Genomic DNA, 15,213 nt, shown 5'->3' on the forward strand with positions numbered 1-15,213 from the left:
AGGGTGGGGAAGGGCATGTTACACAGGAAACATATCTCCTTTATCTGGATCACTGTCTTTCTCGGAGTCCCACGCCTCTCCGGACGATAACGAGACTCACCATTTTTTTGCGTTTGTATGAAAGAACGCAGACATGTGTTCCAAACAGCGCGTTGCCACCCTGATTACGGCCTGAACTCTCCTCTGGCTAACTTGAGATAGCCGAAATATTTTAAGCTAAATAAAAAAAAGTGAAATGTTTCTCGGGCATCGGCGCGTCACTTTTATTTGTGCGCGTAACAATTTTACATTGCGATTAAAGAAAGATAATTTTGACTTTTCAAAAATTAAAAACAAAGTCCTACCGCCCTCGTAAATTTTGAAAAAAAACGTGCCCGAGAAACATTTATTTTTTTCAGGTAACGGGCAAACCGACATTCCTGTTAACGGCCCTTAACACAGACCGGAAAATCCTTGAAACAACATAACATTACAACCAGATAATCTCTTAATCCTATCTGTTGCCAGTGTAGCAGTTGTCTGGACTTGTGAGTATGCCTCTACCGTTGCAGATTTAAATTCCTTAAGGACTGCTTTTCCTATATTAACATCAACTAATTAATGTGTATTTGGTAACGTGATTTGTGTTGAATTCTTTCATTCTTTTGTAAATTGATATTGTGCCAGCATTGTAAACGAGTATTTTGTATCTAAACGATTATCAACGAATTTCTACGATAATTCTATGAAAGCAGTCTCAGAATGGCATTTAGAAGTGACACACATAAAGACAGGAGTTTTGTATGGATGACAACTTCTTTATTGTGAAGAGTCACGACGTTTCGAAGTATATTCTTACTTCTTCATCAGGTGAATGAAGCAATGGAGTACAACAAGCTATTTATGTACATGTAGAAACAAACAGCAGTATGACAAAGTAAGCCAGTAGTTAATTGCTACTCTTGTACTGTCTAAGTAAACTTAGGGTCGGTATTATTCTTTACACTGTCAAACTGTGATACAGCGGTATAGCGAATAATACTGAGCTTCTGTTTATAATTACTTCGACTAGTCCATTGGGTATATTTTGAGCTAACTGAGAACACTCCGTACGTATTTCGAGTTAACTGAGAACGGATCATGCCCGCCTAGCCCAAAACTGGCTGTAACTACTCTGTTGTATAAACAAACACATTGGGCAATGTGAGAATGGATACATATTTTGGCCTCAGGGATTATACTAAATAAACATAACTGGGAACCGATGACGTGTGTTAACCAAGTGAGCGAGCCTGACCACCCGATCAAGTTTGTCGCTTCCTACGACAAGCATTAGATACTGAAGGCCAGTATTCTACCACTGTGAGAAGAAATCAAAGACTGAAGGCTCTATTTACGCCTTACGGCAAACAGTTATCCTCTGTGAACCCGGTCGTTCCTGGTGTGTGGCTGAATGTAGTAAGCCTTTGACAGTTTGCATTTGTGTCCAGTACCTAACTTACACACGACACATATCGTGTTCAATGGGAGACATTACACTCACTGATCCTCTCAGAATGAGCACTTTTAATAACATTTAACACTCAAAACACTCAAACCTTATTCACTTCAATATGTCTTCCTGGTCCTTTACACTAACAGCCTTTGAAGGTGTTTATATTTACCAAGTATTATCTGGTGAACCCGGAAGACATACATGTTTTGTATAGCCCGTAACTCAACCGGTTTGTTTTCGCACCGAAGACCAGGTTCGATTCCCCACATTCGCAAACAGCAAACAAACAGACAATTACTGAGTTGCACTTGGTTCTGTTTGGGGACGGTTGCTTATACCAGGGATACTCAACAACAGGAATAGGTCACTCGCTTGCTTTCTTTACCATTTGTACAAACTGACGTGTCCCTCGTCATGCTCCAACGCACTCAGTGACTTGGCTTGTTGCCAGTGCAACTTCAGTTGTGTTTAACCAGGGAGACTATATAGAGTATATACGTTGTAGATTATCCCTGGTTTAACAGAACTTCTGTCAGTTATTGTATCAGTCGGAATTTTGCTACGAATGAATGAGTGAATGAATTACAGTAAGAATTAAGAGCAAGAATTATGTGAACGAATGAACGAAGCAAAGAAAAAGAATAAAAGAAAGAAGTACATATGTGAATGAATGAAAGAATAAAGGATACACCGCGGCCTTCCCTCCAAAAACATGTTAAAGAACGCAAAAGTATCGCAAGGACACGTGTTAACATCAGCTGTCCTTTTAAAAAATCTACTTTGAAACATGTTTGTTGACATTAATAATTACAGTAATTCAGATATCTTATTGCATGTGGGGAATGGAATGGACATTAACAAAATGTTAACTGACACTGCCCCACTGCCCTAAAAAAAGTGTAAAACTCTCACAAAGCGTTCTGAAACACCTTTACAGTTTTGTCCAATAATGAGATCAACAAGAAAGAAAGAAGTTATGGAACTATAACCATCAAGCATCGGTGGTGGATCAGAGCAGATCGCCGATATGTCACATTTTTCACACACCTAATCCGTAACTGTGTTTGGATTATCGATGAAGTGCAGCAGGTACCATCATGTTCGTCCGTTCATTATCACCAGTCTCCGTTTGTGACAACTGCCTGAATTATCGTTAAATTTGGCAATGTGTATGGGTGAGTTGGGGTTTTTCTAATTGCCTACATATATACATACATTCATGTACCGTGGTATGCATAGTTCGCGAACCTGTTCAGCCGAAACGCAATTTCCGTCACCATAATCGGTAATTTTCGTGGTGCAGTAAAAATGCTAACATTGTATTTCCTGTATGTTATCATACATTACTAGGTTTGAGATGTTTATCGGTTATATAATTACATTTTAAACCATATAAATAAAACAAAATAGAACTGGTTCCGTCAGTCATTGTAGGATAAACAAACAAAAATGGCGGAATCCGCTGCAGACGCTTTTTTCTACTTCCATTTGGAAACATTTTCAAAAGATCTCTTGTACAATTGCATCTGAATTCTGCCAGTGACCAGTGGCCAACACATATTTCATTACCTCAAACCACGTGTTACACTTTACAATATATTGCAATACATATTGCAGTACGCCAACACATATCACAATGTATCGCAATACGAAAATGTTGGCAATACTCAACCCTAATCCTTGCACCCACCTTGTCTGTATTTTTTTACCATGGTATGTTCTACATGCACAAATTACACCTGATGCATGCTGACATGAGCGGTACATATGTGGTATAAATTTTTTAGATGTATTCTTTTATTTCTACTTTTGCGTTTCTTTTTCCACAGAGTATATTTTAACAGGATTACGTTATCCATCTCGAATACATCGATACAACGTTGTGGCTCATGGTTAACGCCCTGTTAGTATGAATTTTAGCTAGATCATGGTACGTGTTACTTTGGTACGTGTTAACTTGGTACGGGTTAACTAGCGTCGGACTACCGGGATAGTGGTTAATTCGAACGCTGCATGTGGTATAAGGCAAGGAGGTGCATTTAAAGCATGTAACTGTCTCAAACGTAATCGTATCATGTTACAACAGGTATCAGGTTTACAATCACGCCACTATCTATTGATGTTCCTCATCCTCATCTGACCAATCACAAACAGAGACATGACTTCCTCCTCTTCCTCAGAGGCTTCAGAGGAAAGTAGTCATCAAGGAAGATGTGCACATAATTATCTTTCTATGTCAGACAACATGCTGGTTAATGAAACTGAATGCGTCAAAACACAATCGTGCTTCAGTCTGCCTGAAATGATTAAGATCCTGACTTAATATCTTCAGAAATACTCTACATGTTTTACCAGGGCTTTCAGCAGGTGACAGTGGTGAAAAGAATTCAGCGGCGCATGTGAATATATGTTCGTGATTGTGACAAAGTTGAAGAAGAACTGATGATTTGTATTTTCCCAGTGTACGGATCAAATTTGAGGAATATTGATTAAGCGGCGTAAAACCAAACGCATCTACATTCAAAGTTGAATGATTATCTAATGTCAGACAAAGGCAGAGAGTTTCGTCCCATCCGCTACACGTGGCAGGATTCTGTGGTCATGTCTTCGAGTCACAAATCCTCTCAGATCACACTGTCTCTGTTTATCCCTGCCGACCCTGGAGACATGTTGAGTGTGTGAGCTTTGTTTTACGACACCTTTAGCAATATTCCAGCAGTATCACGACAGGGGAACGCCGGAAATGGACTTGTACACATATGGGACCAATGTCATTGCTTCTAGCATGTAACAAATGTAAACTTCTGGATATGCTTTGCATCAAACACAAACTTTAGTTAAAGAGGTGACACGTATCTTTTGTATGGTTGTGTATTTGAATGTACGGAAGCGAAAACGGGCTTATGACAGTGTACCCATGCCGGTGCACTCATAAGAAACAAAACTTGTCGAGTCAGCACAATAGACAACGCTGTAATGATGTCGTTTAAATTTAGTGATGTGTGGAGTTCTTAAGACTTAGTAGCCAATTACAAGAAAGGTTTGATACCACGTGTCTGATTCCTAGTTCACAACAAATACGCTTAAAATATCTAATTTAGTTCCCCAGGAACATTTTTCCCCTGAAACGGAGGTGTCGATGGGACTCAACGGATGACACTTAAATAGTAATGTGGATTAGCATTTCTAAAATAAAAACGTATACCAACAATACCATACTTTGACATTACTGAAATCATAAGCTTCTGAATTCATGTCATTTGTGGATATCTAGATTTTGAAAAGATCTTCTTATTGGCAGTAAATATGTTTGGCACAATGGATGAAAGGTCACGATCCAACATCCCTGAAACCTATTTTGGATGTTTTTGTCTTATTTACATTTTTAGAGTAAAGCTCTAAAATGTCCACAAATCTCACATTTAGTAGTAATAATCGTTATTCTATTTAAATATTTGCTTCATAAATAATATTATTGTTAATAATGTGTTAAACTTCCTTTATGGAACGTTGAACATTGCATCTTTCAAAACCGGAGCTGTGCATACGTCTGTGTAGTTCTGAACAGTACGAGATGATATACTCTCCCCCTTGTCTGTTCTGTGAAACAAATTCAAGTCGATGAGAAGGAAAGGTTTGAGGATGTTGACACATACCCATACATCACTCGGGATGCATGGGCCTGTCGATTATGCCTGATGCCATGCAGCGTTGTCCAGGATGTTTAACCAGGAAGGTAGTGTAACAAGGTGCTAATGTCATTGAGATACTGGTAGATGTCAACCAGAAAGAAGGTGTTTTGAGATGCTAATGTCGCTAAGATGCTGATAGATTTCTACCAGATGTTGTAACAAGGTGCTGATGTTGCTAAGATACTGAGTATTTAGAAATTGTATGACATTTGTCATGCCACGATAATCAGACGACGACCACGGAAGGCTACGAGTCCAGTAAGTCCATAAGGTCAGCAATCACATATGGTCTTGGGAGTGTCAGAACCATGGAACACATGCTGGTTACAGCGAAGCGGTGACCGTCTCCATTGCATTGTGCATGAAGGGTCCGCCAAGAAAACAAAAGGTTAGTGGTTCGACCCAAGGTCCCGTCTTACCAAAGACGTTTAACGATGTTACTTGTTGTTAACGTGCCTAGTGACACAATGGATAAAACATTGATAGGAGAACATAGATTCAGTTTACTATATCTGACAGGGTGCATGGGCAACCACATAAATCAACAACAGTCCAGCTAAGCACAAGACGGCAATGCCGCGTGTCATTAATATGATTTTGCAATAATCTTGAGCGCGTGTTACATCCCATCATCGATATCTCCAGGGTACACGTTAGGATAAATCTCCACTATACCCTCGATGCGTCTACGGATGAATTAGTTATCTCCCTTGGCTCGCATTTTTTGCAAATCAGGTGTTTACGCTAGGAAATGGAGCGTAGCAATCACCCTCACTTTCGATTTCGAAATTATCAAACCGATTTAATTTGGCAACAAAAATTATGCACAGGTACACTGAAAGAGGTGGAAGGAGGTCTTGCATATTTTGTAAAGTTCCAAACCTGTCAATTTGTCTGTATGATTTCCTCAAAATCAGAAGTCGCCGCTGCAACCACAATCTTTGTGTAACAGTGGCTTAGCTGATTGGCTACTGAGAGAATGTGGTGTCAGCAAAGGGAGGTAATAAAATTATCGCCCGTAGATGCACCCAGGGTATAGTGGAGCTTCATCGGAACGTACACCCTGGAGATATCGTGGATGGTTTATTCCATCCTTACACTCGACACGGCGTAGCACCGACGCCAAGTTAATACGCCCTAAAAAGACCGAAATACTGATAACTGGCTGACAACTCGACCTCCTCGTCGTGGAGTCTCTGTTAAAAACGAACAAATGTCACAGGATACGTTTCTTGCTCTCATATAATCATATGAAGAGCACAGCGACAATTCTTTTCAACGTCTTCCTCGACTAATATTTGTATAACGCCGATATCCAGTTAGTTCAACAGCTCAAGGGCGCTGAGTTTTTCCCCGTATCACTGGATGTCCATCACAACGGTACATAGTATTTTCAATCTCAACTCCCTGGGGATCATACAACTCTTGCAGCCTAGCAGGCAGGTTGCTGTACCCGCAACTAGGTGTTTACACGTATTCGTGTGGCCACCATCTGGTCATCTACCAACGGATTCGTGGGTCGTTTAAAGTGCACAGGGTTGTGTATTGTACTCTAGGGGTTGTGACAGCACTGAAAGAGTCTGCACACAAAGCTGACTCCAAGTTTTTTACACCCGGTCACAGGTGGGCTCGATCCCGAAACCTCCACCTCGCTGGATTAGTAGTCTGACGCCTTAGACAGCTCGCCCACCGTGCCCCTATCGATGCACAAAAAGAAATGTAGATGCTGGAGTTTAAGGAATATGTATCGACATAAACGTAACGTTTAGGTTTTAACCCTTATAACAGTCATGTGCACAGATGTCCACTGAATCTGGATGGTGTAGATATGCTTCAGATGAAGAAGGTTCCCTGGTGTCCGTGAATTCAGGTTCAGAGGGACTGGATATATAGTCTGGTTCATAATTATTGAGAATTTTTCTTCTTACTTTGAGCTATCCTAACACCTCAACTGATTCACTGATACTTAAAACTAAGTAATGGTATAAGGGAGGTAACATCTTGGCCTACTGAGTATAGTACAATTAGAGTTACCTCCCCTGAATTTGTAGCAGACGTCATTTTCCTCAGCACTGTCAACAATGTCTGCTGGAGATAAAAGAAGGTTGATTTTTGAGTTGTGTAATCAAGGAATTGATGATGTAAATACAATGACAGAGAGAACAGGAACTCCTCTTTCTACTGTGTATAGGATTAGGAAGAATTTTAAAGAGGGAAAGGATTTGGGGCACCAGAAAGGAGCAGGGAGACCCAGAAAATTGGACTTCTCAGATCGCGTCCGGCTGGGAATTTTAGCGTCTAAAAAGCAAAGGGCAAGCATCTCCAACATCAGGTATGAAATGATAGAAAGGGGATCAACAGTTGCATCAAAAGCTACAGTTAGAAGAAATTTGATTGATCTTGGATGGGAGAAAAGACTGGAATTCCTTCTCCTCTCATGAAACAAGAACATAAAGACAGGCGTGTTGAGTGGTGTTTGGCACATGAAAACTTTGACTGGGAAAATGTGATTTTTACTGATGAAAGCTCAATATGGGTATATCTCAATAATGTGAAAATATGGACAAAGTCTGCGTCAGCACCGTTGTATCGACGACCTAAATACAGTCCAAAGTTTCATGTATGGGGAGGGATATCCTTATTAGGAACGACCCCGCTGTGTGTGTTTGAGGGAAATCTGACAAGTCAACGCTACACTAACATATTAGATAATTTTCTCCTTCCAAGTGCACATGTGTTTTATGGAAATGACTGGATTTTGCAGCAAGATAATGATCCTAAACACACCGCAAAACATGCCAAGCAGTGGTTTCAGGAGAAAAATGTGACTGCATTACCATTTCCTGCATATAGTCCTGACTTAAATCCCATTGAGAACATTTAGGGGATGATGAAGGAATGTGTGAATCAAAAGGGGTTGACAAAAATTGAAGACATGAAGAGAGAAGTGTGGTCCGATACTGGGACAGCATAACTCACGAGACACTAACCTCTCTGATAGGAAGTATGCCTACCCGTCTTAGACTGTGCCGTGAAGCTCAAAGAGACTTGATAAAATATTAAATTGTTACCTACACAACATGAAAAGGTCAGTTCACTTTCACAATACATTCAATTTTATCTGATTTGTTCTCGTTTAATAATATGAAATGCTTTAGCTATTCTCAATAATTTTGAACCATACTGTATAAACATTTAAGATATCGAAATGGATATGGATTTATACACCCTAAACAGTGTGTACAGTTGGTGCCACTGTTGAGCAGTTTATTAATAATACCTTGTGTCTGAATCTCCTAGCATTGCAACTAGATCCTTCTTGTACTCGTGTATCATGAATGAGGAAGTTCATGATCAATCTACATTGACTTAACGAACTTAAGATTATATCGTAAGTGCGGAATAGGAAGTAGTGATTTTACCCAGAGGTATTTTAATCTGACGGACGTCCTGTTATATGTGTATTTTGTACGAATAGACTGCCACTATGCAGACTCTGTGGACAGGCGTAAATATGTAGGTAAGTAATGTGAATCCTTGAGTGTAAAATGTACTTTCTAGCGATTCATAGCTTCAACTACAATCAGTCTTCATTGCCGTAATCGGAATATCATACACACGTTTTCTTGCTTTACTCTGTGTGTCTGTGTGTGTGTGTGTGTGTGTGCGCGCGCGCGCGTGTGTGTGTGTGTGTGTCGGGGGAGAGGGGGGGGGTGGCTGTAAAATCATGTTTAAGTGTTGAACAGCTCCATTATGATCAGATACAAAGGGCCGAGGGATATTTACTTATACTCAAGTCTAAAGACACATTCCTCATTGAACCATGGAACCATGATCCTAAGTTTTAGATAGCCCTGTTGTGAAAGCGGTATTTGGCAGGAGCTCGAGGTTTAGACGTGACAACCCTAAGCGATTACCTTTGCACGAAACTTTTCTCTGCACCAGGCGGGATTATGAAATGCATGTCCCCAGACAAGAACACAGTTGGTACAAACTGACCAACACCTTGTTTAGTACTGATGGATGTAAGCAGCACCAGACTAATGTCTAATATGGGATAATGGATGTGGGCGTATACACATATTCTTTGGTTATAGCGTGATAGTTCGGTGATTGTTGGTACAGTCCGCTGTTATGATTGCTTCAATATCACTAGAGACGACTTAAAACCATACTCATTCACACGCTAAATGAGTATGGGACGATTCACCTAAAACGGTTTTGCTCATCCACCGACGTAACGCTTCACATATTCTTGCCCAAGGCGTCACTGGTCGCCCATTTCATCTATCTGTCTTCGTCAAGACATATTTGTGTGTCTAGACATCTTCAAATGTCTTCCGGGGTCACCACCTTGCTTGCCATCTTCTCGTGTTACGACTACAAAAAACACGATATAGTCAAACTGAAGATTTTACGTACCATACACCGTCCGAAAAATCTGCCGTTAACTTTTCCGACTTTATGAAATAGTGCATCATAAATCTAGCGACGGCATCCAAGGATTAAACTATTGACATTCCACTACCGTTCTACCATATATATATACATATATCTCCTGTAGATATAGATGATACCTAACTGTTAGCTCCATAGATAACCCCTAATTTCTCGCCGATTTTTTAAATTGAACCCAGAGCAGTTTTGATGTAGAAAGATAATAATGTAAACAACATTCAGATATATCATGAGAAGTGTAAAGGACATTTACACATGTATAGAGTATTATGTAATAGAATTCAGATATATATAAGAGAATTTTGTAAAGAAAATTCACACGTGAACAGAATTAGTACTCCATGATATTACAATGATATAGGTGCATATGGCATATCGTAATAAAAAATATCAAAACTTCTTCATCGCTCAAGTAATTCCTGGTGCGTTTCTTTTAACCAATCAAACACTGAATATTCCAACGACTTTGGGTGTACTTCATTAATGGCTCTGAGAATCCTGTCTCCCAAGGCACCACAGTCAGCTTGCAGTGTTGCGTCCCTTGGGTAAACCAGAGACTCTCTTTATGATTTCGAATCCCCATTCGTCCCGGTTGTCTTCCTAGGATGATCAACGTCGTACCCGAGCATGTAAGTTTCACCAAATGGACAAATATCTTCCCATACCAAGTTGAGAGAGAGAGTTTAGTTTTTTTCCGCACTTAGCAATGTCACAGTTGTATGGCTACGGTATGTAAATAATTGTCTGGACCAGATAATCCAGTGATCAACGTCATAAGCATCGACCTGCTCCATTGGGAACCGATGACATGTGTCAACCAAGTCAGCAAGCCTGACCACCCGATCCCGTTAGTCGCCTCTTACGACAAGGATGAGTTACTGAAGGTCAATAGTCTAACTCGGACCATCACGCGTGAAACAGGTACCAAGGTGCGGTATAATTTGAAAAATGTTCACAGCGTTAGACCAGACACAATCACTTATTAGTCTAAATATAAGCATTGGGGATTTTAGGTTGTGTTGTTCAACTGTTACATATTTATTACTGTGTGTTTCCGGTGATACCAGACATCCTTGATGTAATCTTCATGTGGACACGTCGCCACTGGAAATAGCGTACTGCAACACTGAAGGGGAATTTTTCATTTTTTACGCCCATCCTTCACGGATTCCTTTATATGGCGGCTAAAGACTGAGTGCTTCGTAAAATAAACTCACTCACTCACTCAATGGGCAAAACACAATGTGGTGGCCATGGTCTCCCTGTGTTGAGCAAATATCCTTTTCTGTCAGGAACGACAGAACTCAGGTTGGGTTCTAATGCTATGACATCTCTACAATCTCTGGATATGTTTATCCCCTCACGGTGCGGGGTAACAGACATGATCTTCAGGCATTGTGACTTTGAGAAGAATCAAAAATCAAAAATAGACACCACAAACAACTTTGGTTACATTGAACTTCAATTCCTTGTATCATATGAAACTGGTATGTATAAATGAATTTTAATTTTAAACTTTAATTTTACCCTATTTGTATATTTTATGTTCAGGTTTCGGCAACATACCCTAAAAACGTCACAGACTGCTTCTTATTCTGGCTCACTGGTTACACCTGTTATGTGTGTTTTGCGCTAATTCCGTGTTCTGCAACGCTTAATAAGGTTGATATAGTATCAGTTCCGTACCAGACCGCTAAACCTCCCCAGCGGCAGAGCCTCGTGTGGGGATTTCCGCGATTTCCAGGCTTCCGTTTGACAGAGCTCGCTGCACAACAGAGCACGCTGTACGACGTGTTTGCAAGGACCAGAATGACAATAGTATTGCAATATACAAGTGCTTAGACGTATCAACTCATATTGATTAATATTTATGTACCCAGTTGAATGAATTAGTGTAAGAATTCAGGTCTAGTTATCGCACTAAGTTGCAGGAAACGAGACTGTCCTGTAATCAATGTTTTGACTTGACAACGTGAATCACGTTCCTAGTCTGGCAAGGAAGATCTGGGATAGAATTGGTCGTATCGGAAGAGGTGACGAGCGGAATCTGGCGGTCAGATCCCCTGACACGGTGGTCGATAGATGCCATCGTATCCCAACTGTCACTGTCGATGTTCATGATGTCAGTCACTGGATTGCCGAGTGCAGGTATATCATCTGGTTCCTGGTAGTGTTGCTTGAAAAGATTGTTATATTTTCTGTCTGTTTCCGTCTCAACCCGTCGTACTAACTCACAGTAACAGGTCTTCATGGGTGTTTCTCTACGGAATGAGTGAACATCGCTATTACGCCGTTGTAGCAATACTCAAACGATATCAGGGCGGTTTCACTCACTGCATCCACGTGGGGGATCGGGCCCTGATTATTAGCGAAACACATCGAAAGGTTTGGCAGCTGGTCGCGCTAAATGCCTCTCATGTTCGCAACTACGGTGTCAGGTGTGTACACTCCCTCCATGTGCCATCCACGGCCATCCAGTGTTCGTCTGTTTCATTATAGTGTGATAACAACACTGGAGACACTCTCGCTCATGGCTTCGTCCCGAATACGATTCGAAATAAGCGATGCTAAAAGTAGCTGTCCAATCATATTGAATCACATGCGCGCGGAAATATGTGTGGAGCTGTGTGAAATATGTGTGAAATCCCGAGGGTGGTGGTTTTACATTGTCTACCAACACCGAAGAGAAGTGTTTTCTCTAACATATATCCCGTCATTGATGGATAATTACAATGTCGATGATCATCAAATGAAGCTACAAAACAATAACCGAAGCGCACGTAAAATCAATTTAATGAGATTAACTGTAAGTAGATAATTTAACATAGTCTTATCCTCGGCTCGGTGGTCGTGCGGTAGAGCGTCTTCCTACGAATGTGAGACTTGCGGTTCTAATCTTGCTTGGGAGAACATTAAATTTTGAGCTTACTCTTGGACGATACTTTTTTCAATTGAAATACTCATGTTTAATTTGAATGTTGATGTTCATATAAAGTTAAGAAAAGTAAAACCTGTCCCTCCAAAACAAAAACCTCAAATGAAGTTATTCTAGGAAATCAAGAGATGACCTAGTATATAGTGAGAAGCACACTTCAGGTTTATATTTTGAGAATTTACTCATCGTTTGATTTCGACTTAATCACCATCCGCTTTCTTAGGTTTGGTCAGTGGACAAATATAAACGTTTTGCTCGTCCTTCGGTGCTCAAACATCTACTCTTTGAAACGTCTGCGCACCGTTTCTGCTTACAGGATCTTTAAGCTTTTGTTTAATTCGTTGTTTAGGTAACTCAATGTCTTGTATGTCGTCAAATTCAAATCCAAGCATTTGAAAAACTCTTTTAATAATTCATCAGAATGCATCTTCCATCGAGGTGGGCTTTCAAGCAATATCGTTGTATGAGACACCGGAAATGGGCCTCACAAACTGCAGTCACATAAGGAATCCGAAATGAATCTGCGTGAAAAGACATGTGCTGGGGTCACGACTAAATTTCTTGAACCTCTCCTTTACGAGAAAATTGTATGTCAAGAAGAAGTGACCTGAAGAATGACGCGGGCCGTCCTTTCAAACATGTCGGCGTGTTGGGTTTAGTTTGCGTGATACGCGCTTATAACACTACACCAGGGCGTCTTGACCAATCTCCAAGGCGTCATTTACAAGATTGCCCAACAGGCAGCTTTTATCGTAATCTGCCTAGAGTTAACGTTGTACTTTGATAAAGTAAAGGTCAATCAAACAATGGTATATCCGTTGTATGTTGATACCTGCTAAAGATCAATTCTGTGAAATACACACACATAATGTCAAAATATTGTTGAGTCAGCAATGATTTATGTGCTTGAAATTTAGAGTAACATTGTGAAAGAAGGCCCTCGGTGTTAAGCGAACACATAACATCTACGGATCCAAATTTTTCTTTTGCAGGAGCAGATGGTTCGAAATAAAAATATTTCTGTGAAGTATATCGTCCGGATAAATTATAGTTTCGTTGCAAGATTGACATTATGCATTATGAGACACGCAAAACATTTCGAAAATCGTTTTTTGATTCTGAACCACGGATTCGCGTTGTGAACCATATACATGTACTTTGTCATACTGACGCGTACGTCAGATCTGATTTTCATAAATTGCCAATAGAAATTATGATATATATATATAGGATCATACTCCAAAGTAACTGTTGTTGAAGGCGCAGCAGATCTGGTTTTCATCCATTTTCCAGTAGAAATTATGATATATATAGGATCATACTCCAAAGTAACTGTTGTTGAAGGCGCAGCAGATCTGGTTTTCATCCATTTTCCAGTAGAAAATATGAAATATATAGGATCATATTCCAAAGTAACTGTTGTTGAAGGCGCAGCAGATCTGTTTTCATCCATTTTCCTGTAGAAATTATGATATATATAGGATCATACTCCAAAGTAACTGTTGTTGAAGGCGCAGCAGATCTGGTTTTCATCCATTTTCCAGTAGAAATTATGATATATATAGGATCATATTCCAAAGTAACTGTTGTTGAAGGCGCAGCAGACCTGGTTTTCATCCATTTTCCAGTAGAAATTATGATATATATATAGGATCATACTCCAAAGTAACTGTTGTTGAAGGCGCAGCAGATCTGGTTTTCATCCATTTTCCTGTAGAAATTATGATATATATAGGATCATACTCCAAAGTAACTGTTGTTGAAGGCGCAGCAGATCTGGTTTTCATCCATTTTCCAGTAGAAATTATGATATATATAGGATCATACTCCAAAGTAACTGTCGTTGAAGGCGCAGCAGACCTGGTTTTCATCCATTTTCCAGTAGAAATTATGATATATATAGGATCATACTCCAAAGTAACTGTTGTTGAAGGCGCAGCAGATCTGGTTTTCTCAAATTCTCATATTTAAAAAAAATCTTTAATCTTGACATTGACATGAGCGTCTGTGATTAAATACAGAAAGAAAGAGATAATGAAGTTAAAGTCATTTAGATAACACAGCAGCCTTATCGAGTGGATTCAGACTGACGTTATGGTGCGTGTTTTCAGATAGCGCGTCCGTTGAGACTTTGGGGAACAGATGATAAATTATTCATGATAATAGTAATACTGATAAGTTGTATCTGAAGCAGTATTTCACACACCATGCACGGCACGGCATCTCTCGATATTTTACGTTCGCCTCCGGTATTACCTGCCACTGAATCTGGTCCGGAAAATACAAAATACTATTATGTCCTGTGGGTATGACACGACTTTTGTCATTTGACAAGTGTATAACCTCAACTCGATGAGGTAGTTAAGATATAGGTTTAATCTTTTATCTTTGAAATATCAAAGACATGTTTTTAGCTGAATTTAAATTTTTCATTTCATGTAGATCAAATCAAAATGTTCTTTTAGCAAGTTACTGGTCCTTGTGTTGTGAGAGAATGAGATGTTTCTCCGCTTTCAGTACTATTTCAGTGCCTCAGCTTGATGTAAACAGCGATGTAAACGCCGGTTGTTGTGCATGTCGATGACGGTGACGTTTTCACGAAGTTGGATACACCCAAGGCCATGAGTTTGGTGCCAACAAACACTGGAACGTAA

The 15,213-nt window shown here is 40.0% G+C and overlaps 1 protein-coding gene across 1 annotated transcript in view; it reads left to right on the plus strand.

The window, feature by feature from the left end:
• The first annotated feature begins 398 nt into the window (after positions 1 to 398).
• LOC137297111 (serine/threonine-protein kinase TBK1-like) overlaps positions 399 to 15,213 on the plus strand; it is a 120,893-nt gene continuing 106,078 nt past the window's right edge. The window contains exon 1 of the mRNA XM_067829099.1: positions 399 to 527. The gene's annotated coding sequence lies outside the window, so the exon portion shown is untranslated. The remainder of the gene's footprint in view (positions 528 to 15,213) is intronic.

The sequence above is a fragment of the Haliotis asinina genome, chromosome 9 (assembly GCF_037392515.1).
Source record: "Haliotis asinina isolate JCU_RB_2024 chromosome 9, JCU_Hal_asi_v2, whole genome shotgun sequence".
Lineage (NCBI taxonomy): Eukaryota > Metazoa > Mollusca > Gastropoda > Lepetellida > Haliotidae > Haliotis > Haliotis asinina.